Here is a 23,907-nt window from a genome sequence, read left to right as displayed (position 1 = left end):
GATGCCGTTGATTCCGGCGTTGGGGTTGGAGAGCTCTTTCACGATGTTGAAGAGTTCCTTGCAGTTGTGTGCGTTGTTGTCCAGCCGGTCCTTGAATGCGGTTTTCTTGGTGGCGCGGATCAGTTGGTGGTGCTTCCGGGTGGCAAGCTTGAGGGTGGTCATGTTGTCCGGTGTTGGTTCCCTTCTCCAGGCTTTCTCGAGGGCTCGGCAGTTCTTCTTGGAGCTCTTGAGTTCGTCGGTGAACCATGGGGCCTTCTTGCTGCCGGGTCTGCTGGGCGGGGTCCTCAGTGGGGCGAATTCGTCCGCGCAGTTGCTGATCCACTTTGTGAGGTTGTCGGCGGCCTGGCTGGGGTTCGCTGAGCTGGCGGGAGGGTGCTGGCTCAGGGAGGCGGCGAGCTGGTCGGCTGTGATCTTGTTCCAGCTTCTTCGAGCAACCTGTTGCTGGTGGTGGTGGATCGTCGTTTTTCTGAAGGTGAAGTGGACGCAGCTGTGGTCCGTCCAGTGGAGTCCAGTGGCGTGGCTGAAGGCGATGTCTTTGCTAGATGAGAAGACAGCGTCGAGTGTGTGTCCGGCGAGGTGGGTGGGGGTGGACACCAGCTGCTTGAGTCCGAGGTTGTAGAGGTTGTCGAGCAGGGTGATGGTGTTGCGGTCGTTGTTGTTCTCCAGGTGGAAGTTGAGGTCCCCCAGGAGGATGTAGTCAGCGGAGGGGAGGGCATGCGGGCTGATGAAGTCGGCGATGTCCTTGCTGAATTGTGTGCGTGGTCCCGGGGGTCGGTAGATCAGGGTGCCTCTGAGGGTGGTCTTCGGGTCGGTGCGGATCTGGAAGTGTAGGTGTTCGGCGGTAGTCAGGGTGTCGTCGGTGTTGGTCGTGATGTGGATGGTGTCCCTGTGGATGATGGCGATGCCTCCTCCCTTCTGTTTGACGCGGTCTCTTCGGGTGATCTTGTATCCTTCTGGGATGGCGATGGCGATGCCGGGTGCTGAGGAGTCGTTCATCCAGGTTTCCGTGAGGAAGGCAACGTCAGGAGCTGTGGTGTCGAGGAGGTTCCAGAGTTCGATGGCGTGTCTGTGGACGGAGCGGGTGTTGAGCAGGATGCACTTGAGGTGGTTGCTGCTGGTGTTCGGCTTGGCGGGTGCTGGTGCGAGGCAGGTGCGGGTGCTAGTGCGAGGCAGGTCCGGATGCAGGTGAACTTGCAGGCGTGGCAGCTGAAGGGTCCTTGGCTTCGTCTCGGGGTGGCTCGGTAGCATCCCGGGATTCGGCCGGTGTTGAGTGCGTTGAGGGTGGCGGCGTCGTAGGTCCGGCGGGTGGGCTGGTGTCTGCGGGCCCCAGGGGTCCTGGCACTGGGCGCGGTCCAGGCGCGGACAGGCGCAGAAGGGCTTACCTTTGGGGCGCCCGCTGCGCGTATGCACGGTCGCCATTTATGGCGAAGTGGGAGGGAGGGCGGAGCAGCTGGGAGGTGGGAGGGCACAGAAGGAAGGGGGCGTGGCCGCACGCAGGCGGCGGGAAGCGGGGAGCGGGAAGCGGGTGGGGGGCACAGAGAGCGGCGCTAAAACAATGCAAGGCAAACAAAGGATAACAGAGGGCACAGAACAGAAGGGGAAAACGATACAGGCAGTACAAAAGAAATAAATAAAACACACGCAAAATATGACGGCCGGGTCGACGGGGCGGGCTCAGCGAGGCTGAGGACAGTAGCGAGGGGACGCACACGCTACAGCTGGTGGCCGTGCGGCGCGGGGGTGTCCTGAGGTCACCCTGAGGTTGACAATTATGGCTGCTCTAGTGGCAAATAAATGGGGGGGGGGGCGCCTCTCCATCAAAGGAGGAATGGGAAAATGATCTTGACTGGTGCTGGCAAGCGGAAGGTACGATATACAAGAGCAGAGGGTGCCCTAAGAAAGGAGAGAACATTTGGGGGCTTGGCAGACATATCGAGGCTTCTAGATGGAGACTGTGGTGTAACAGGTTTGCAGTTAGTTAAGATTGAAGAATATCATATAACGCATATGACTTGGAACCAAAACAAGGAATTATGACACAATATAAGGGCTCCTGGAATGTACTGATCATTGTTTACGTACCAATAAAAAGATTCTTTTAAAAATACAACATGAATGCAGTGTGTAGATCAAATGATAAAGAGAATAGTATACGCAAATGAAGAACTGGCCCTTCTCGAAAAAAGGGAGGGAAAAGAGGAAGAAATGAAAGCAAAGCGAAAACCAACCAACACAGCATAGGCACATAACCAGGTCGCCTGAGAATCTGTGAGTCCAGTGGGCCTAACAGCAAGATCACAGAACCGCGAACAGAGAAGGGCGGCCGCTGCCCCAACATTGACCTCCTCCCACCACCAGAGGACACGGACTGGAGGACTGGAGAAGAAATGCCGCTTGAACCCACATGGTTGTGAGCTCGGCTCGCACACACAGCCCCGCCCTCGGTTTGCACCGCAGAAGAGGCGCTGACTATAAGGAACCACGGGCCGTGGCCTGAAAACAGGCCTCCACCTGGTTATTCCTCATTGTGGGCACACACCGTTACAACGCACTAGGGGCTGGACTGTTGGCATCACGATGTCCCCTTGCAAAGCCCCGGAGGGCTGGGACTCCTCGCTGCACCTGTCACGGTGTTGAAGGCCTGTCTGTGCGTTTCTGTGAGCTCCTCTGTGTGCCAATGATCAATGATGATCTCCCCGATGTTGTGCGTCTGTGCGTCCCGACAAGATAAGGGGGATCCTGCCTCTATCAATATGGCTACGGCTATTTGATATCGGACACTGGCAGCGTGTCCATCACTCTGTGTGTGTGTGTGTGTGTGCTCAACGGGGTGCTGTGCCTTCCTAGGTCCGTGTGCTCACTTTATGCCAATGCATTCATTTGTAGCAGTTGCGTAGATGGTGTTGGTGAGAGAACACGTGCACTATATTTGGGTCAGGCGCGCAACGCCCTTGGGCTCAAAGGGCTTCAGCACCCCCCCCCCCCCCCTCGTGTGTGTCAGTCCGGCTTCGAGCCCCCCCCACCCCCACCACTCCCCCCGAAACTTGCCTCTAGTTGCGTCTCTGGTGTGGGCGTTTTGTTGGCGTGTCTGTGAGTGCGTGTGGGTGCAGACGTGCCCGCCAGGGTGATCGTGGCTGTGTGTGCACACACGGCCAGGTCCCGCCAGTGTGATCGTGGCTGTGTGCACACACGGCCGGGTTCCGCCAGTGTGATCACAACCACGATCACACTGGCGGAACCCGGCCGTGTGTGCACACAGCCACGATCACACTGGCGGGACCTGGCCGTGTGTGCACACACAACCACGATCACACTGGCGGGACCCAGCCGTGTGTGCACACAGCCATGATCACACTGGCGGGACCCAGCCGTGTGTGCACACACAGCCACGATCACCCTGGCGGGCACGTCTGTGCTCTGTGCGTCTGGGCTCGTGGTTGTGTGTGCACACACGGCCGGGTTCCGCCAGTGTGATTGTGGCTGTGTGCACACATGGCCAGGTCCTGCCACTATGATGGTGGCTGTGTGCACACACGGCCAGGTTCCGCCAGTGTGATTGTGGCTGTGACTGTGCACACATGGCCAGGTCCCGCCACTATGTAATGTAATGATGATACTTGTAAAGCGCACTGTTACCCCATCTCGGGGTGTCCTGGCGCTGAAGACCGCTGGGGAACCCGTCCTGGCTTTTCCTGTGAGATGGTCCCTTCTGGGTATCTCCAAGGTGAAACCAGGCATCCCCGGCGTCTGTGGGGGCCCGTTGTAGAGAGGAGGCAAGATTAATGCCCAGAGTTGCCGAGTGTGATCCCTGGTTAGAGTAGGCACCGAGGCGAGAATTATCGAGTCCGTTGACCCTGGTCCACGACCCTGCCGCGTCGGGAATTGAACCCTGGTCCCGGGCCGTTCTCTGCTTCCGGGTCTGCCGCCTCTAACCAGTGAGCCACACCACTCCACTATGATGGTGGCTGTGTGCACACACGGCCAGGTTCCGCCACTATGATGGTGGCTGTGTGCACACACGGCCAGGTTCCGCCAGTGTGATCGTGACTGTGTGCACACACGGCCGGGTTCCGCCAGTGTGATCGTGACTGTGTGCACACACGGCCAGGTTCCGCCAGTGTGATCGTGGCTGTGTGCGCACACACGGCCATGTTCCGCCAGTGTGATTGTGGCTGTGTGCACACACGGCCGGGTCCAGTCAGTGTGATCGTGGTTGTGTGTACACACGGCCGGGTCCAGCCAGCGTGATCGAGGTTGTGTGTACACACGGCCGGGTTCCGCCAGTGTGATCGTGGCTGTGTGCACACACGGCCAGGTCCAGCCAGTGTGATCGTGGTTGTGTGTACACACGGCCGGGTCCAGCCAGTGTGATCGAGGTTGTGTGTACACACGGCCGGGTTCCGCCAGTGTGATCGAGGTTGTGTGTACACACGGCCGGGTTCCGCCAGTGTGATCGTGGCTGTGTGCACACACGGCCAGGTCCAGCCAGTGTGATCGTGGTTGTGTGTACACACGGCCGGGTCCAGCCAGTGTGATCGAGGTTGTGTGCACACACGGCCGGGTTCGAGGTTGTGTGTACACACGGCCGGGTTCCGCCAGTGTGATCGTGGCTGTGTGCACACACGGCCGGGTTCCGCCAGTGTGTGCGCACACGGCCAGGTCCAGCCAGTGTGATCGTGGCTGTGTGTGCACACACGGCCAGGTTCCGCCAGTGTGATCGTGGCTGTGTGCGCACACGGCCAGGTCCAGCCAGTGTGATCGAGGTTGTGTGTACACACGGCCGGGTTCCGCCAGTGTGATCGTGGCTGTGTGCACACACGGCCGGGTTCCGCCAGTGTGATCGTGGCTGTGTGCGCACAAGGCCGGGTTTCGATGCAAACACGCAGGTATTGTCTGGGGACAGGTGTGCTCGGGCCTCCTCCTCTCTGCGAGGCAGCGCCGCACATAAAACCCCACAGGGCTCAGGTGCGCTCGCCACACCTCGCCCTGTGTGGAGAGCGGCAGAAGCAGAGAGCCGGGAGCCGGGCCACCTCCTGACAGCCGAGGACCAGGAAGCAAGGTAAGGAAGGAGACCTCCTCCCTACTCACACACATCATGCACACACAAGGACACTCTGCATCCCCATAAGATCATGGGATGAGGCGCCCGAAGATGTGGAAACATGTAAATCCATCTCTCCGGTGCGACACCCCTTGAATCTGGGGTACGCTGCTGAAGGGATTAAGAATAGTTTACAAACCGTACATTTTGATAGCAAAAAAAGTTGGCATTTGCTATGTCTCTGAACTGAAACAACACAGACGAAGAGCGTGGAGAGTTGATTGCTTTACAATTGATCCCCACGTTTCAAATGAGTTACATCCCTTCTGACAGAGCACAAAGCGTACCCCCTGGGCAGACGTTTTACTATATGGATGCGTTGACGTGCTGTGATATGCTAGAGGTTCCCTCCCCGGAGAGTGTGAAAGGGACCGTGGCCACAGGTTCATTAGACCATGTCTTCACATCTCTGAGACCTCCTGGCCTTCCAGCGGCCTGGCTGTCGGGAGGTCTCTAGAGTTCGCCAGAGGCCAGCGAGTCTCTGCCAAGAGGCCCTGGGCCGCTAATTGGCTGACACCGGAGTGGCACGTCTGGGAGAAGTGGTGTTAGTCATTAGGTTTACCAATAACAGCTCTGATCCTAGTGACTGTGAACAGCTAGGGGCGCGCAGGGAACAGCCGCCCCCTCCCGCCGCAGCGCCGACCTCTCCTACTTGCAACTGGAAATAACAGCTGACCATTCATTCCGGTCATTACATGGGGACTCACAAACATTTTCCCAGGGACCAAAAAGTATGGTCTGTGGTACAACCGAGTGCCACATTAATGCCAGTGGGGTGGGAGTAAATGTGAGGGCAGCAGAGTGAGGTGGGCTTAGGGGAGGCAAAGCACGTACACGGTGGAGACAGCGAGTCCTGGAGTAATTTTTAGGGGTTCACTCCATGCTACCCTCTAAATTAAGCCCCTAGTGTCTAGAAGAGTCTCAGTTTGATAATATCATGTTATGCTGTATATGACTTACTATCCCTCTACTGCACCCTACAGTAAGCCTTCTCCGCTTGCTAGCGTTACCTTTGGCGAGTCAAAAGTACAAAGGAAGTTACTGGCATCTTATATTGGAATGAAACAGAATCTTAGGCCTCACAATCTCCTCATGCCTGTAGCAATGGCTTCAGGAGAAGTGACGTTTAATCCTGGCTTTACCGCTATGACAAATATGCTGGTTGCGAGCTCCGTATTTAAAGTCTGGTCAGGTGTCACACCATAGTGGCATTTCTTTGGTGAGAGTAGTCCCTGAGTCTTACTGCCAGAACCACTCACAACCCAATTGTGGAAACTACGGAACCAGAAGACATGTTTTTATGAATCTTGGCCTCCCCTTGTGACACATTGTGCACTATTGTATTTGGTAGTCACTTCCTGAACATATCTCTCAGTTCTTTTTTTTAGCAGAAATATGAAAAACATGAATCAAAATGAACACACACTGGTAGTTAGTATGTTGTAAGAAAACAGGACTGTAAGCCAACAATCATTTGATTTTACCCATGGGGAAGAGAACACCCAGTCTCATGGTCCAATGACCAAAATATGGTGCAGTGAAAAATGTCTGAATTCTGAGTCAGGCAAGGGTCCTGCTCTGTGGTGTTGGTATTTCACTGATTCTTTTGTTGAAAGTCCTATCATATCCTTACCATGCCGTTGTCCTATGTGATAGATGTGGGTGAACCACTGAAGTCTCGAGCCAAGCACGAGCCAGAGGTCTGTGTCCGCTGGAAGTCCTCCCAGATCCTCAAGCCCAAAATGAGCCGATCCTTCCAGTGGCTTCTGTCTGCCACCCGGGCTCTCGCCTCATGTAACAAGAATTAAAGACAAAGAATCAGCGTTTGATGTAAAACACAATAGTGAAAGAGTTACCCATCTAGTGGTCGAACTGCACAATGTGAACTAGAAAACAGGGGATCAATCCCAGCTTCAGAATTGACCATTGAGTGTTCTTGGGCAATTGATTTATTTCACTTTGCCTCCTTTTTCTTCATGATCACATATGAGAGCATCTCGAGATCCATGCGTTTAGGGTGTGTACAGCACAAAACCTCTTGTGTTTGATTTAATAGACTACAATGTTTTTTTTTTGTATAAAACCCCCCTAGGCCACCCACAGGGTGTACAGGACAAATGACTTGGCTCTTGGTTCCCTAATGGCGTGATTGCTGGAGTGGGGGAGCAGCATGACTGTTTCTAAGTTCATATTGTTACATGTTGTTGCAAGATGTCTTTGAAAATGAAGGTGTTTCTAAAGAGAAGTGTTACAGGACAACGTCTTTGCTTTGTTTCCTCTACTTTAGTTAACATGTAGACACACGCTTGCCTGTTCTTTCTGAATGTTAGTGCGTAGTAAAGTGAACAGTAGCCCAGTGCTGCTGTTCACCAGGGGGCCGCGTGTAATGGTCGTGAGTGCCACAAGTGGCCCCCGGGCCATACTTAGATTAGCCCTGATTTACTCAAGAGACAAGGGAGTGCACTCCCACTCCCCAACCACAGAGTCATCCCCCTGGATACGTCCCCAAGACTTGATAGAGTCCTGGGGAGCGGGTCTAGGGGATTAAAGCAAAACGATAATAAAACGAATTAAAAACCTGTTTTCTTATCGCTTAATTTTTGGGGTGTGGCGGGGCGGCGGCGCTCCCCCGCTCTAATGGAGGGTCCGCCCCTGCTTAACAGTCAACGGAGAATTCTAGAAAGCTGGGAAATTGTATTCCTCTGGCAAAAGTGGCGACTAGTCTCACCTTCCAATGAGTGGCTGGCCCCAAATCCAGCAATGTCCTCATCCCAACACTGGGATGGGTTTAGTGCTTAGTGAGACAGAGCTTGTGAACATGTCACCACACAGGGCAACTATATATTTATATATACAAAATTATAAATTTGTACAATTATTTCAAGTAGTGTTTTAAGTCACAGGTGTCACTGTTCACCAATTTAAGCTACTCGGGTATTTCTATTACACTACTCAAAGGCGCTCAGTTCTGAATGTAGAAGGAGGAAAGTTTAGTTGGCCTTTCAGGGACTGGAACACACGACCGGGGTACGTTACAGCAAATGTCAGGCGAGAGCATTTAATTCATAGAGTTATTGTGTTACATATTTTATACCATTGCAGAGCAAAGTTACACAGTGCATCTGTTTGCCTAAAGTAATTGTATTGTAGTTCATATAGCGCTTACTACCCCTGACGAGGCGTTGAAATACGTAGAACATGTCAATGTAACCTGCTCCAGTGTGCCGAACAGCAGCAGGTCAGCCCTTCTGTATACACAAACATTGAGGATTATAGTAATAACGATAGATTATGAAAATGTCACTTGAAAGGAAGAGTAAGGGTTCGAGGGGTGGGGGTCACATTAGGCAGAGAGAAGTTATTCATGTACGGAGGCCTTACCCGAGCTGCTGACATAAAACACATTGATCAAACAGATGACCTTCATGTTGGGGTGCTAAAGCCCCTTCAATCCCCTGATGATCTCCGCATGGATGACTAGCAACAGACACGGCTTGTGGCTGTGAAGACTCTCCCACCACCCCAGGCTGCTACCATTGTATTAAATATGTAAAGAGAACTGCTTGGCCATCTTCGCTCCAACGCCAAACAATTCACATCTAAACCACCTCTCCCAATGAAGCCAACTCTTTGAACTTGTGTTTTTAAGTTTAATTAATGTGCCTATACCTGCGTGAGAGTGGGAGAGTTAATGTCGTGCCAGTGGCGGCTCCTCCGCTAAGACAGACGAGCATCGCCCACTGCTTTTCAGTACTGAAATAAAGGGAAAATAAAATGATAATTACTGCGTTATTATCATTTCATTTTCTCCTCCTGCCGCAGCTTTGCGGTGGGGGGAGGAGTGGTAGCAGCCTCCTAAATTCACCATGACTGCTTGGCTAGCCCTCTCAGGCGGGCCAAACAGTCTTGCGCACTTTGCATGTTCTCTATGCAGGCTGCATTACAGCCTGCGTGGAGAACATGCCCTGGCTTCCAGTCAGCGTCTGAGCACCCAACCACGGCACTCAGACCAATCACAATGCTGCTAAAGCAGTGTTGTGAGTGGCTGACCGGGAAACTGGGTGTGATTCCTGTTCAGGCCAGCAAGGGAGGTCTACAGAGGAAAGAGTGCCGAGGAAGCCGCGAGAAGGTACGTTTTTAATTTTATTTTTTAACACCCGCTCCCCTTTGGAGGACAGGGCCTGGGCAGTTGCACACTTTGCACATGCCTTAAAAAAACACCCAGCAATATATTATCACGCTATTACCTCTGTATTTTAATAGTTGCTGTTAGTTATCTTTCACTTCTAAATAAATGTTTTCTCTCTTCAAGGATGCAGCAAGGGAGTTTAAGGATTGCAGCTCTCAGTGCACAATCTTTGTATATTCTTATATATATAAGAAACAAATGGGAGAGAAAGGGTGTTTGACTGTAGGTAGGGAGGAAACTCCTGGTCCCCTTAATCAATTTTCAACAACAAATGGAGGAGTACCTCCTAGAAGCTTTATAATGCCTCTATCAGGAGGAGATCCAGGTGCACACAGTGCCACACAACAGGGGACAGATTTTGTTCTTTTTGAAGACCCCTCACTCACCAACCTAGTTGGTGGCATGCTTCATCATCGGGGTTCCACCCGGACAGCCGAGTGCCATCCGGGTGTGCTGCGACACCTGACTACAGTGGATCAGGTTTTTTAGTTTTTTATAAGTACAGGATTGGAAGTGAATATTTAAAAGTTGTCCAATACTACTCACTCGTAGCATTTATTCTGGAGTGATTGGGCAACGGATAAAACAAAGTTGGACACATTGGACTGATTAGGTAGGCTAGTGGTGTCAAAAGAGTCGTGTAGTGAGTTAAAATAGTGGTCTACATGTTTCAACCATGATGCAAGTATAAGGTTTTCATCAGGACCAGTGGTGGTAGTCTGGTGGTATACACACGCTAAGGTGTACCCTACCCTAGACTACATGAAAAAAAGCAGCAAAAAACACAAATTCGTGGTTAGTTAAAATCTGAAGTTCTTCTCCAGGATTCCTAGAAAAAAACCTGTGGAAACAAAAAGAGGGGTGGGGGTTGGGGTTACAGACACATAATACAAGAACATTAAACATAAAGTGTGCTTGAGGTGCTCCTCATCAATCACATCCAGCCAAGTGAAGACAATATTGTGGATGTTACAAGGTGACTAGTCCATTTGGTCGACCTAAAAGTGCCCAGACAATCGCACTGCTAGGCAACTGAATAACCCTGTAGTTGTTATTAGTACAACCCACTTGATACTGTGTTGGTCTCATTCATAACCCACTACTTTGATTCGACCGTGAGTGGGTGATATCACACAGGCAGGCTATCAGTGGGTATCGGGTTCCTCACATGAAATGTGAGTGAAGCGTAGGTTTGGCCAAATACCATACGTTCGTATTTACAACTTAAAACGTTTGCAAAACACAGTATTAAAAACAGTCGTCCGGTAACCAATGTGTTACTCGTCATGAACACACCAATTTTATTTGCGGGGGAGAAAGAGAAAAAGAACGCACTTACTTGAAGCGCTTCAAGTGTCAGCTTCATGGGGGCGTCCCGGTTGCCGCAAAAGATCAATGCCACAACCTGGGGGGAAGAAAAAGAGGGGTGGGGAGGGAACAGGAAGTGTTAGATCGGCTACGGGGTCGACGCCAAAGACGTACTGGGTGTTCCGGTCGAAAAATGCCTGGCGGTCACTTACTTGTAGAATGATCTTGGAAGGCCAATTCACCTATACTGCAACCTCATCAGAGCCCTGTGGATTTAGACTGCAGGCCCCGGTACGGACTTTTGAGAAAGACGTGCTTCCTGGTTTGGAAAAGGGTGCGTGGTCACGTCAACCCACGGGATACCTGGTGCGTCGCTGGTCGCCAGGGCAACCAGTACTGTGACTGCTCCGCCGCTTGTGTCGGTCAAATTGTGCATCAATAAAGATACATAAAAACTGAGTGTGACTTAAAAAAGAAGACGGGAGGGGGATTTAGGGAGAAAAAAACCCAGTGTCACACACTAAAGTAGTTTACAGCAAAAGAAGCGGAACACTGCCGCTTAAATTGGTATATTGGGAATGAGCATAAAGAAGGGGGTTGGAGTTTTCGCTAGATTAGGCGAATCTTCAACTTTCATGGGAGTGTCATCCCATGCACAATACCTCACAGTCTGTAAGTGAGAAAAAGCAGGGAAAATAATTACGTTTTTAAGACTGGGGTTGATGGGAAGGAGGGAGGCGGCAGATAAGCCTTCACCTAAAGCCCGAACTAGGTGGCATATAATTACAATGTACATGCGCCCACAAAAAAAGCGGTGAAGTACAGTATAACATTCACACTCGCAGATTCATATGTATTTATATTGTGACTACGATGATTACACAGTCACACCCAGATTCAGCACGACATTTGGGAATATGTCAATCCCCTAGACAGACTATCATTCAAGTGTACAGCAATGGAGGTGTTATTCATTTCTGGATGTGGTATGCAGTGCAGCCTGTCTACTTGGGAAGAATAGAATTCCACGGTATATTATCGTTCAGGTGTCTGTCGAAAGTCTGTAAATCCAGCGCTGTTCCTTCTCAAACAGCCGTTGTTGCAGTCTGTCACCTGAGCTAATTTGTTCAATGATAGTCCATCTCATATCGTTTGGGGTATGGTTCTGTGGGAGAAAGTGTTCGGTGAGTTTTGTCCTCTGGTGCTCACATATTCATTGTTTTACTTTCCTGCTGGTCATTCCTATGTATTGTAGATTACAAGGGCAAATAATTCTGTACACTACGTTGGTGCTGTTGCAGTTCGAATGAGATCATATGGTCCATATTTTGCCAGGTTCCAAGGAAAGAGTTTTGGTATTCTCTGTTAGATGGCATACACTGCAATTGCCACATTTGTAGTGTCCTATGATGTTGGGTTAACCCCAGGCATTCAGTACTGTGGTCGGTTTGTCACATCTCTCTTTAGGTCTTGTGTTGACAACACAATCCTTTATACTCCTTGCCTTTTTAAATGAAAATAGTGGCTTGTCCCACTTAAGATTCCCTGTATTCAGGACTGGCCAATGTTTATTAATGGATTTGGTAACCAAATTAGACGCCACGCTGTACCTGGTGACACAGGTCAAGCGGGTGTTGTCCTTGGTTTTTTAAGTATTCTCCAGTAGTGCTTCTCACGGTTGGTTGTGCGTTCTCTTCTGGCATTTGTTTAGAATTTTTGTAGGGAAGCCTCTTGCATAGGTTTAGTCGTAAGATCAGTGGCTTGTTCCCGGTAGTCACTGGATTTGCTGCAATTCTTGCGATTTCTCAAATTTAGCCCATAGGGGAGATTTTCCCTTGTGTGGCACTGTGTGCACCTCGATATTCTTATATATAGTCAATACAAATGATAATTTTATTAAAATATAGTCACATTATTTTTAAAGAATTCTATACATCACTTTAAATAATTTCAATACATAATATAAAATATACTTTTAATTCTAGGTGGGAATTTGTTTTAATTAAAACTTCAGAAAAATAAATTCTATTTCATATAATATATGTAAAATAATTAAATATTTAATTCAAATTTAAGTTAATAGTGTTGTAGCACATTTTATTTTGTTCTACATTTAAAATAAATATATTCAATTGATTTCTGATAATATTTCAATATTTTTTACTTTGTTTTTCAAGTTTAATAAACTTTTTTTACCTTTCCCTATACTTCCCCACGTTAATTTTGAAATAAAAAAGGTTATTAAAATATTTTTTAAATTAAGAAATACATTTTTTCAATTTTTAGATTATTTTAAACATTCAAAATAATGTATTGATATGTGTACATAGTTTAAATAATTACATTTAACATACTTTCCTATGTTTTTTTTTGTCCCTACATCTATTGATTTCTATGAGAGGGTGTTGCAGTACCAGTGGTTGTCCATGTGTGGTGCTGGACGTATTTCAGCTCTGAGTTGGAGTACATTTACGTCTGTTTTGTGTCATTTTTGGCTGTAGTAACTTTAGAAGTTCAGTTTGTGAAAAGCAATAGGCTTACTTCTTTGTGAATGGGTGTACGTCCCTCCTTAAAACCCTCCCTAAGCCCCTCCTTACTCCTCCCTTAACCCCTCCCCTTTATTCAAACGTATTTGTAATTTTCCGGTCCCTCCAATCCGCCCCTCTCACTATTACTAAAAAAGCCTATACTTAAGTATGTGGAGAATCCTCAGTCGGGGTGGACATTAGTACACCACTGACTTTGATTGCTTAGTCCCATGCCTCCTCCAGGAAACAGCTGGTCTGAAAGCACCACAAAGGCAAGATTGTGGCGGATAGAACATGTCTCTCTGCTCGCTGCCTTGTTGAACGCCCATACATGGCCATTCCAGGCATTGGTGAACTAGTGTGAGTGATGCTGCGGAGCTGAATAAATAGTATTGAAGTGGTAAGGCAGCATTTGAAGCCACTGAGGCTTGTTCGGCATTCATCTATCCGCACTCTGTGGTAGTTCCAAAATGATGGACCTAGCCTGGCCACAGTGATCACCTACGAAGCATGCAAGCATGATATCCCTCGCAGTGGCAGAGTGGGTTTGAATGTCTTGAAAAGTGACTAGCGCAACTGGAGCGGAAGTGGCAGTAGAGACGCAGCCTCCAGGCCCATAACTATGACTGGGAGATGTTGAGGAGGATCCAAATGACAGAGAGAGAACTGGGGCAAACACAAGGGAGAGCGAGTGGCCAACTGGTGAGCGGTCAGCAAAGGGTGGCTGTGCTCCCACTACAACCCTGCATTGACTCTGAGGATGGAAGAAAATGAGATTGGGAGGTAGTAGGGCCTGCTAATCAAGAAACTCTGTACTTGGGCATGCGTGCAAGACTACGTACCACAGAGATGCAGAGTTGTCGTACATGTCAGAGTGGCACAGAGAGGTGACTGAGAAACAGTGGTGTTTTCTGGGGCCCACTCTCACTGGAAGATCTTTATGGGAGCTTTTGTGGATTCAGGCAGGGACAGGACGGGAGTGATAGCGGATTTCTCCCAACTGAGTGTGACATTACCAGTTTGGGAAGCTAATGATGGGTCTGTTGAGCTATCCTTTCCCATTTATACCCCTATTAGGGAACTCAGACTTTAGGCCTGGACTTTGCAAGCTGGCCTTATTTATTGATAAAAGAGGTGCCTAAAGCATATTTATTTGACAATGAGAAAGTCAACCCCTTTAAGCAAATCATAAACGCCTTCACTATTAAAGAAAGTGGACAAAGTTATTATCGGCAGTTATGCCACTCGGTACTCCATGGTTTGATTCAACCGAGGTTAGGGAGAAAGCCCCCGAGCTTTGAAAACTGATGCATTTGTTTGAGCCTGACGCCCACTTGAAGCGAGGCTACAAGAGCCAGATATTTTGCTAAAGTGGGCCTTTCAGTCCCAGCTGGAATTCGGGTGGAGCTCTCACCTAAAGGCTAGGAGCAAATCCTGAGACATATAAGTAGTGGCACTCGCAGTGCCAGCGGGAATTAGGCTAACTTGAAAATCCTTTATAGGCGACACTATACATTATTGAGGCTAAACACTTTTAATGCACCGAACCCGACACATGCTGGAGGGAATGCAGAGAAAAGGGGATTGACGCACATACTGTCAATCAATCAAGCAATCAAGTGTATTGGTTCAGCTGTACAAAAAAAGGCATACAATAAAAAACATACCATATTTCACACAATGTGATAAAGACATTATTGAACTTTTAAAGCCACCCAGTAGTGGAGAAAGTGTTCCTCTGTCTCTGCATTTACTCTGATTCTGCATGAGCTTGCAGGGTGTGAAAAGTCCAGGAGACCACATTGTTCATTGATCATTCATATTCCTGTTTAGGTCTCGCCTAGCGAAAGCGGCGCATACCATGGAGAGGACCTTTTGGAATCAATTCTCCCCAATGCTTGCATGCACACATCTGCATTGACAAAGATGGCTGCTCTCGCCGTCTGTCCAAAGCAGACAGCATGCGCATGTCCGTACGGACAGTGGACAGTCCGCCGCCATCTTAAACACGCCAGCTTCCTTCAACTGTTGCTCCGTCAAGAGATGTGCGCGCGCGCATGGCGGCATACTTTCACTTTACATAGTGCGCGCGCGACGGACCCAGAGTTGAAGGAAGCCAGCGCACTCCCAAATAGCAAGCACATCAATAACAGCAGATATCGATATTGCACGGGTTACGGAATGGCGATTACTTTTAACACGAGCAAGTTGCTAACCAACAGCAAAGCAGCATTTTCCATTTTAAAGCCATCCTTTTTACCAAGCAGGAATTTAAACCAATTTTGAAAACAGGCAGTCTGATGTATGCACTACTCTGACAGGAGGGATGTTCCGTATTTATTAACACGTGTTGCTGCCATTGGCACCAGGCCAGCGAGCTCCGAGGGGTGCAACCTCCGGGTTTCAAGGTGGGAAACCCAGTCGCCAATTCCCTCCTCCCATCCCGGCCTTCCTTACTATCTTCTCCTTGCAGTGCTCGGGCTCAGTGACGATGACTGAAGCCTAGGCCTTGTCTCGCCCCTTCTTGCTGGCATAGGCCGAGAAGCCGCCGTCCATCCCCATGCTCCCATCAAGATCGTCTTCGTCGCTGCTGCCAGTATCCCGGGCTCGCTTCTGACCCGAGGCCCCTGCTCTCTTGCGGCCTCGCCTCATCACCCCTTTCAACTTTCTCAAGCTTTCTGTGTCTTCTAGGGTCTATTCTGCCCTTCTGTTCTCTACCAATCATCCCTCTCTCTTGGTTCTCAATGTGTTGGTGGTCCTCCACTCGCTGTTTTTGCTTCATCTTCTCTTACCCCCTTTTTTCTGTCTTTCTCTTCTTCCTAACCCATATTTCTCCAATCGCCCATGCTCCTCCTCTTTCTCTCCTTGGTTTGCCATGTATCACTTCCCTTCCTCTGTCCCTCTGTCTCCCCCCGAGAACCAAGAACTGGGGCAGATATAGGAATAATCAACGCATCACCTTTTCGGACTCCTCTAAACACCTCTGCGGAAGAGTCAGACCCAGGAGAAGGATCCAGTTCCAACAGGCAGACCAACAAACCACCTCCCCTACTCCCGCAAGGTTTTTTAGACTGGGGCCGCGGACGCGGCCAACCTCCAGTGAGACAGACAGGGACCCGCCAATTTCAACCCCAACTGCCAGGAGAGAGACAGACACGCAATCGCTTTTACCAATGGGGTCCTCCACAATAACTGCCATAGATGTGGAACCTACTCTACCCACTGATATCCAGCCAATCATTAATACTGTAGAAACCATACCCATCTTCAACCTATCGGATCATGCCATGACTAATGAAGAAACACGCATTCTATCCCGAGGTCTCAGCTTCGTTCCCACTGAGCGCACCAATTTCTTGGAACTACAGTCGAGCCTCCTCAGGTTCTCCCGTAGAATACGATTAAGACAATTCTTCATTAATGAAACTGAACCCGACAAACCTATAACCTACCGCTTTCATCCAGTCTCCTCTTTCAACCCACCGTCTGCCATGATGCCTCCCGAGATTTTGGTGTTTGAACGATTGGTCCTCCGGGATATTGCTGAATTACAATCACAACCACAATTCGTGCCCTACAATATTCCCCTTTCTGAAAAACAGGCCCTAATGGCCTGAAAGGAAAACACGGATATTATCATCAAGCCAGCTGACAAAGGCGGAGGAATTGTAGTGATGCAAGCTGATAAATATGACTGTGAAATTAAACGACAACTCAACAATGCTGAACATTATCGCCCACTTACCAAAGACCCATTACAGGAAATCAGGAATAAGATACGTGATGTGACTGAACAAGCCAAGTTGATGGAAATAATAACACACAAAGAATATCTCTTTCTCAACCCGCCTCATCCACGGACTCCTGTCCTTTATGTTTTACCCAAAATACATAAAGACTGCCACAATCCCCCGGGACGCCACATTGTGTCTGGCTGAGGATCTATTCTAGAACCAATCAGAAAATACATTGAGGCCATCCTAAAGGAATTTGTCCCCATCACTGACACCTTTATTAGAGACACTACAGACCTGATTAATACCATTGAAGACCTGGATTACGACATTGAAGAGAACCTAATGGCAGGACTAGATATAGAGTCTTTATATACGAACATCCCCCACACGGAAGGACTACTAGTGATTGAGGCTCTCCTGGAAACCAGACCTAGACCCCACCAAACCCCGACCCACTTTATCATGGAACTTCTACGTATTGCCCTGCAGAATAATTATTTTCTGTACAGAGACACTTTCTACCTAAAGATCAAGGGAGTCTCCATGGGAGCTTGTTTTGCTCCTAACTTTGCGATATTATACGTACATCACTTGGAAAAAACCATTATCCTCACATCCACCAATCCCTTTCAAGATAACATAAACCTATGGCGTCGATATATAGACGATATCTTGCTACTTTGGAATGGCACTAAAGAAGCTCTGACTTTGTTTATTGATTGGCTAAATCAGTCCCAGGAACACCTCCGCTTTGCGTGTGAATGTACAACCAACGACCTACCCTTCTTAGATGTCACCATCCATGCTGAGAATTGCCAACTTGGGACTCGTCTGTTCCGAAAACAGACAGAAAGAAATACGTTGCTCCAGTATACCAGCTACCATCCAAGAGGACTCCGAGATGGTTTGCCCTTTGGGCAATTTCTCCGCATCAGGAGAAATTGCAAGTGGCGCCATGACTATTTTCGAGAGGCTGATATCCTTACCAAAAAACTTATTGCCAGAGGATACCCTAAACGCCTGGTATCCAGAGCCCGCAAGAGGGCGTGGTACTGCCACAGAGAACATCTGCTCACTGGTCAACCAAAAAAACTCCTCAAAAGAATCCCATTCGTCTCCAAGTTCAGCCCCAGCAGCAACAAAGTGCCCAAAATAATTAAAAAGAATTGGTCGATCCTCCGCCCTTTTGCTCCCTTCAAAGAGGAACCTCTCTTTTCATATCAACGGGGGGATAACTTGTCGTCACACTTGGTACATGCCATCACGTGGCCTGAAAAAGCAACAGATCGTCACACCTTCACTGCTGCGTGGGGTCAACCTCCGGTCCTGGGCCACTACAAATGCCAGAATTGCTCGGAATGTGACCTCACGACCAATACCAAAGTGTTCAAACACAAAGACAGAACCTACACTTTGAAAAGTCATACGAACTGCAGATCTACTAATGTGATCTATGCCATTGAATGCCCGTGCCAATTAATCTACATTGGCCAGACTACCCAGAGTGTCAAGAACAGGATTGTTCAACACAAAAGCCAGATCAATTGCAAAGTAACAACAGCGCCTTTCGTGTCTCACTACCTGGACAAAAACCATAAAGACATAGACATCAAATGGCAAGTGATTGAACAATTATCACTCCCTACAAGAGGCAAAGACATGAGATCGCTCCTTAACAGAAGCGACTGTAAGTGGATGACATTATGCGACTCGGTCAATAGCGGACTCAATACGATTGATGAGTGGAATGGAACCATTACTATTTAATGCCTTGATCTGACCCAGTGTTGCCCCCTGTATATCCACCTCCCTTGTGTTCTTGACTTGACCCCCACATGAATTGAGATTGTTCTTCGTAATTTTATGAGTTTCAATTGTACTACGGCTTGATTCATCTATACACTATGACCAGTATGCTTTTTAACTGTCCTTGATTGTTGTTTTGCTCTAATAGTTTGTGCAGTAGTCAGTCAAGTTTCTTTGTTCGAATAATAAAAATCAAAAAAGATGGACACATAATACATTTCATCATTACAACATTACAAGCACAGTACATTGATCTATTGATTACAAATGTAAAAAGTGTAAGAAATTCATACAACCATATTTCATAAAATTAATACATATGGATGGTATCTAAAAGTTATAAAAAGTTATAAAAAGTAATAAAAACATCATATATGCTAAAAATGATCAAATATAAATTAGTGAAGACCCTGAGTTTGAGCGTTTCTTGTTAATGCGTACTCCCGCAACTAAAAAATTTGCTACATGGAATGTTACTTTTGCGGTGGGTAAAAGTTGCAGGAACATGAGTGCTGGCCTGACCTGTACAAAGCCTCCCTCACGCAAAATTGGTAGCAAGTATTTTTTCCTAATCATGGTGTAGTGATCACAAAACATAATAAAATGTAAAGTGTCCTGAACGGAAAAATGATCACAGTCACAGGGTTTCGCATTCTCTGGTATATCCCAATTTTGATAATGACCTAGCATTAAATGAATAAGGTTAAAACGAAATCTGATTAAAAGAAATCGATGAAATGGTCTGGTTACTAAAATAAGATAGGGTTCAATGCCCGGGACAGTCATTAGTGTGTAGTTCTTTCTGACAAGTGGCTTCTTTAGCTCAGTTTCTTCCCTTTCTGATATATACATATTAGCCAAGGTACTTTTTTTTACTGTGTTGACATCCGCTTTTGTAATACATTCTGGGAAAAAAAAAAAGGTCAGGACGACCCGCTTGTGTGAGTTGTAACTTTACATATCTCCCCCATGAGATGTTTAAGGCTCTATCCAAGGCTAAACAATCTTTAAGAATTATATGATTTAATGATATCTCCTTGTTGAGCCAGGTTTTTAGCCAGCAAGTAACTGGGGCTAACTTTAATGCGTCTGTTACGTAACCCAGACCCAGTTCCGCGTGTAGTGAGTATATAGGGGTGGAATTAGGGACAGAAAGCAACGATCTCAGAAATGTATTTTCCACCTTTAGAATCTTGTTGTGGTTCGTGTGTCCCCAGATGGCGGAGCCATAATAGGCTATAGACAGGCATTTTGCTTTATATACTTTTATAATAGCCTCCATAGTAATATTGTCTGTTCTCCAACCATGACTTGGTAGCTCGCCTCCCTCTTCATGAATTGAGATTGTTTATATTATCTCTGTCATCACCAGCCTTGATATGGCTCGCCCTGTCGAATTAATGTAACCATTATTCCTCCTAAATTGATCAAGTTGTAATGTCATATGCAGCAATATTTGTCTGATTTTCACCTTTATCCAGTTATCCTCTCCCCCCCTCCGTACCACACCCCTTCCTTCCAATAGACTCGCCCTTTCGGAAACGCATTGTAATTTCGAGCCGATCCGCTCTCTCTCCCTCCCCCCTCCCCGTCCCGACCCCCAGTTCCGCCCCTCCGTTCCTTCACCTATCACTATGGGCCTTTCAATTACTCTGGGCCCACGTCACTCAGGGCTCAGATTAATTCTCCATTCCACACGGATCACGCCACATTCATTACTGCGGATCCCGCTATACTGGCGAATTGTCCCGATACCTTGGTACCACACCTCGCTGGGTAAGTTGGTGACCTTTGTCACACAAACCTTTTACATCGTTACTTCCACCACTCTCCCCTCTTCATTAGGAGTTCTTGTTCTCTCTTAGATTCACATCATACTAAAGCCCCTCAGAGTAACACGCTACTCTACTGCCTTCAACATTGGAGCAATCCTGCATCTTTCATAGTCAAAGAGGAACACTCCCACGTATCGGCCCCCCATGGCCTACCAACTGCTATACATGGTGAGACCCTATTCCTATTGCGCGTTACCCACACCCCTATGGTGTCTTTTAACCCTACCCCATCTGACACTTGCCCCTTTAGGCGCCCCTTGTATAGTGGTTTTCGTCAAGTTTGACAAACGGAAATTGATTAATTTAAATTATCTCGAAACCACTCTGTTGTTATTCACTGTATATAATTATGCACAAACACCTTGTGCTGCTCACGCTGATCACTTTGTCACATGTGTCGCCGTAGTGTTATTCACCTCTTCACTCGTGCACCTTGTACAACTTTGGGTTGTTCTGTTTGAATTGTAAATTGAAAATTGCAGTGCTGATATTAACTGTAATTGTACTTGCTCAATCCTCTGAGATTAATTTGAAGTAAATGATGCCTTGAGCACATATGATAAATATGTAGAGTCTCCTTGTTTCTTGCTTGATAATGCTGCATGCATATCTTTATCAATTGTCTACAAATTATACTAGTTGGGATAATGTTTTTTATATATACACCTCTGCGAGAGGGGCATCTCTTGCCCCCGCTTACAGTCTGTTTTCTACTGATCCCAAGGGTTATTATAGGGAGCACTTTATTGTATAAGCCCTGAGACACTTTTTTCCCGGCTGGTCAAGGACAATGGATGCTAACCATGAAATTGTTAGCTAAATTTTCGTGATCTATTTTTTTATTTAACATTCTTGTGTATAATACCTTTTGGTGCTTTACATATAACACAACCTTTAACCTAGTTACAGGAAAACATGAAATACAAGGTTAAGGTTAAAGAATGGCCCCAGGAAGAGATTGCGAGTCTGCAAGATATGAGAATTGGATAACAATTTGATGTAACTATCCGTAGGGTATTTGTGGAAAACGAGTAGTTAGCCCAATGAGAGATGGATTTCTAGAAGCTTCTGGAAGGCATTTTTGATACTGCAATGTAGGTTGGTAGAACCAGTGGTCACAGCACCAGTTAACCCCTTCGCCGCAGGACTAATTCCCCTGTGACGAGGGGGTGAGGGGGGCCGCGCGCGGCGCCGCGGTGCTTGTAACGAGCTCGTCACGCTGCACGGTGGTGCTGTGCTCATGACGAGCTGAGTTCGTCATGGCCACGCCTGTTTCTTTGGAACACTCAGTACAGCAGTGGAATTATCCCCGCGTGAGAGCGCCGCGGCGGTCAGCACAGCGCCACTGTGCCTCATGACGAGCTGAGCTCGTCATGAGCACCGAAGGTGTTAAAGATCACCTTAGGCTGGAGAATGTTCTGAATCCACAGGGTTCTAGTTGCAGAAAGGTGTCTGCCAGATTTCACTTGGGATTTCTAAATGCTCACTCAGGGAAAAACACACACACACACTTCTGTTTTGAAGTACTTAAAACATGGGATTTTTACAAAATACTGTGTTTTAAATACACCTCACAATTCGCACTACTTTCCCTTTCCACTGTCCCTTAAGTCACTCTCATGTGCTGCTGCTCATGTAATAGTTAACATGATATGCTATTGTGATTGTCGCAAAATCTGAAGCTCACACCCCACCAGTCTTACTGACTAAGCTACGCCCTTGTGAACAGCTTTTAATGCAGACCAGCATAGCTTGGAGCGGATCATTGAATTCAATGGGAGCAGTGGCCCAACAGTTAAGCCTTCCTTGGCTTGCAGTAATGGGCCAATATCTCCATAAACTATTGGTCATTGGAGGTGAATGCTGTGGTCAAATGTGTTATATTCAGCTGAAAGCTCTACAGGACTCAAGGCAGCTTCTCAAGATTTGTCCATGGTCACAGTTATGTTTTTCTGGTGCCACTGGGGTGACATGGAATCCTTGTGCCTCTCGGCCAGAAGGTGGTAGAGCCTGCCAGTGCTATAGGTGGTCTCTTAAAATCCACTCATCGTGGTAGGAATTTTAAGTTGTAGGGGGAGTGTCCGGGGTACTGCTTGCTTTTCAGGTTTGAGCTTGAAGGTTAGCTTTAAAAAATAGATATCTCAAAATCTACCAACTGCTGTGCGTTTTGATTTTCTGCTGGTCCTACCGTCATAGTGCCCAATCTAGCGGTGAGAGTACAGGGGATCAACATAACCTTGTTTTTCACAATAGACCAGTAAAATGTCCATATCGCTAGATCAAGTACATTGCCTACCTGTTGTGAGACGTCTACAGCATGTTGGGCAAAGGTGAATGGGAATCCACAATGCAAAGTGAACAGGTGGGAGTCAAAGTCCTAGCTGTATAGATTAAAATAATTTACACTGAAAACAACGTGTTCATCACATAAGTATTATATAATCAAGTGACCATCAATTAAAGTGATGTAAACATTTTGAACACCATGCTGGTCTACTTCTTGTGAGCAAACAAGCACTTTAAGAATGTGGACACGGAGAACTAGCTTGGGTTGGCACAGAGGGTATACCAGCTACAAGCCAGACATCTCAACAGCATCTCCTTATATGGTAAAGCAGGGTAGTAACAATTAGAACAAGCATTGAAAATGCAATAGGTCTCGCCTATGATTAGGTTAAAGCCATTTGCTTTGCTAATGGTATTTTATAGCAAAGTAAATGGCTTTAACTTAAAGAAAGGCAAGACCTATTGCATTTTCAATTCTTGTTATGTCGTTGGTGCTACTCCATTCCGACTAGGCTGTGTTGCCTAGGATGCCAGTCACAGCAACCTCTGAACTTGCACCTTAGCATTTCACCCCTGCCTTCAGGTCTGCCTATCGTTTGTGGGGCAGTGACTGTATCCATCTCTTAGGCCCCCTCTGGGACTCGAGGGACCGGCCCTTGTAGTGGAGGCCCTGGGCACGGAGCAGTGGATGAAAGTTCGGTGTACACACCGCAGGTTCTTGTGGAAGGGATACAGCAGGTAACCTCTGGATCGGTAGTAGATCTGGCCACAACTCAATGGGGAGGCAACAGCGGACAGAGGTGAGGGACATCCTAGTCATTCACACTTCAGGATTGGGAGGGGGGGGGGGGCAGCAGCTTATTTAGTTTTTCCGTAGCGTGAAGGGCATGTATTAATTCCTGCCACCTTGTCCACTGGCTGCCAATGACACATCTTTGTTGGACTGTTATTGCAGCAGGCCTGTTGAGGCATGCTTCACGTGTGTATCTGCCTCTGCCTGTTCTACTCTCTGGTCATGTACATATCATGCCTGGGTTCCTTTGTCCATGTACCGGTCAAGTATCTTGCTGTGCACCATCACCTTGTCCTTCAGTCACCTGTCTCCTTGTCTACCTGG

The 23,907-nt window shown here is 47.6% G+C and overlaps 1 protein-coding gene across 1 annotated transcript in view; it reads left to right on the top strand.

Moving 5' to 3' along the window:
- The first annotated feature begins 4,973 nt into the window (after window positions 1–4,973).
- Window positions 4,974–23,907, top strand: part of ATP8B3 (ATPase phospholipid transporting 8B3) — a 379,813-nt gene continuing 360,879 nt past the window's right edge. Inside the window, exon 1 of the mRNA XM_086947162.1 lies at window positions 4,974–5,059. The gene's annotated coding sequence lies outside the window, so the exon portion shown is untranslated. The remainder of the gene's footprint in view (window positions 5,060–23,907) is intronic.

This window comes from Lissotriton vulgaris, chromosome 12 (genome assembly GCF_964263255.1).
Source record: "Lissotriton vulgaris chromosome 12, aLisVul1.2, whole genome shotgun sequence".
NCBI classification, from domain to species: Eukaryota; Metazoa; Chordata; class Amphibia; order Caudata; family Salamandridae; genus Lissotriton; species Lissotriton vulgaris.
Note: the sequence above shows the minus strand (reverse complement) of the source record. Positions and strands in the feature narration are given on the sequence as shown.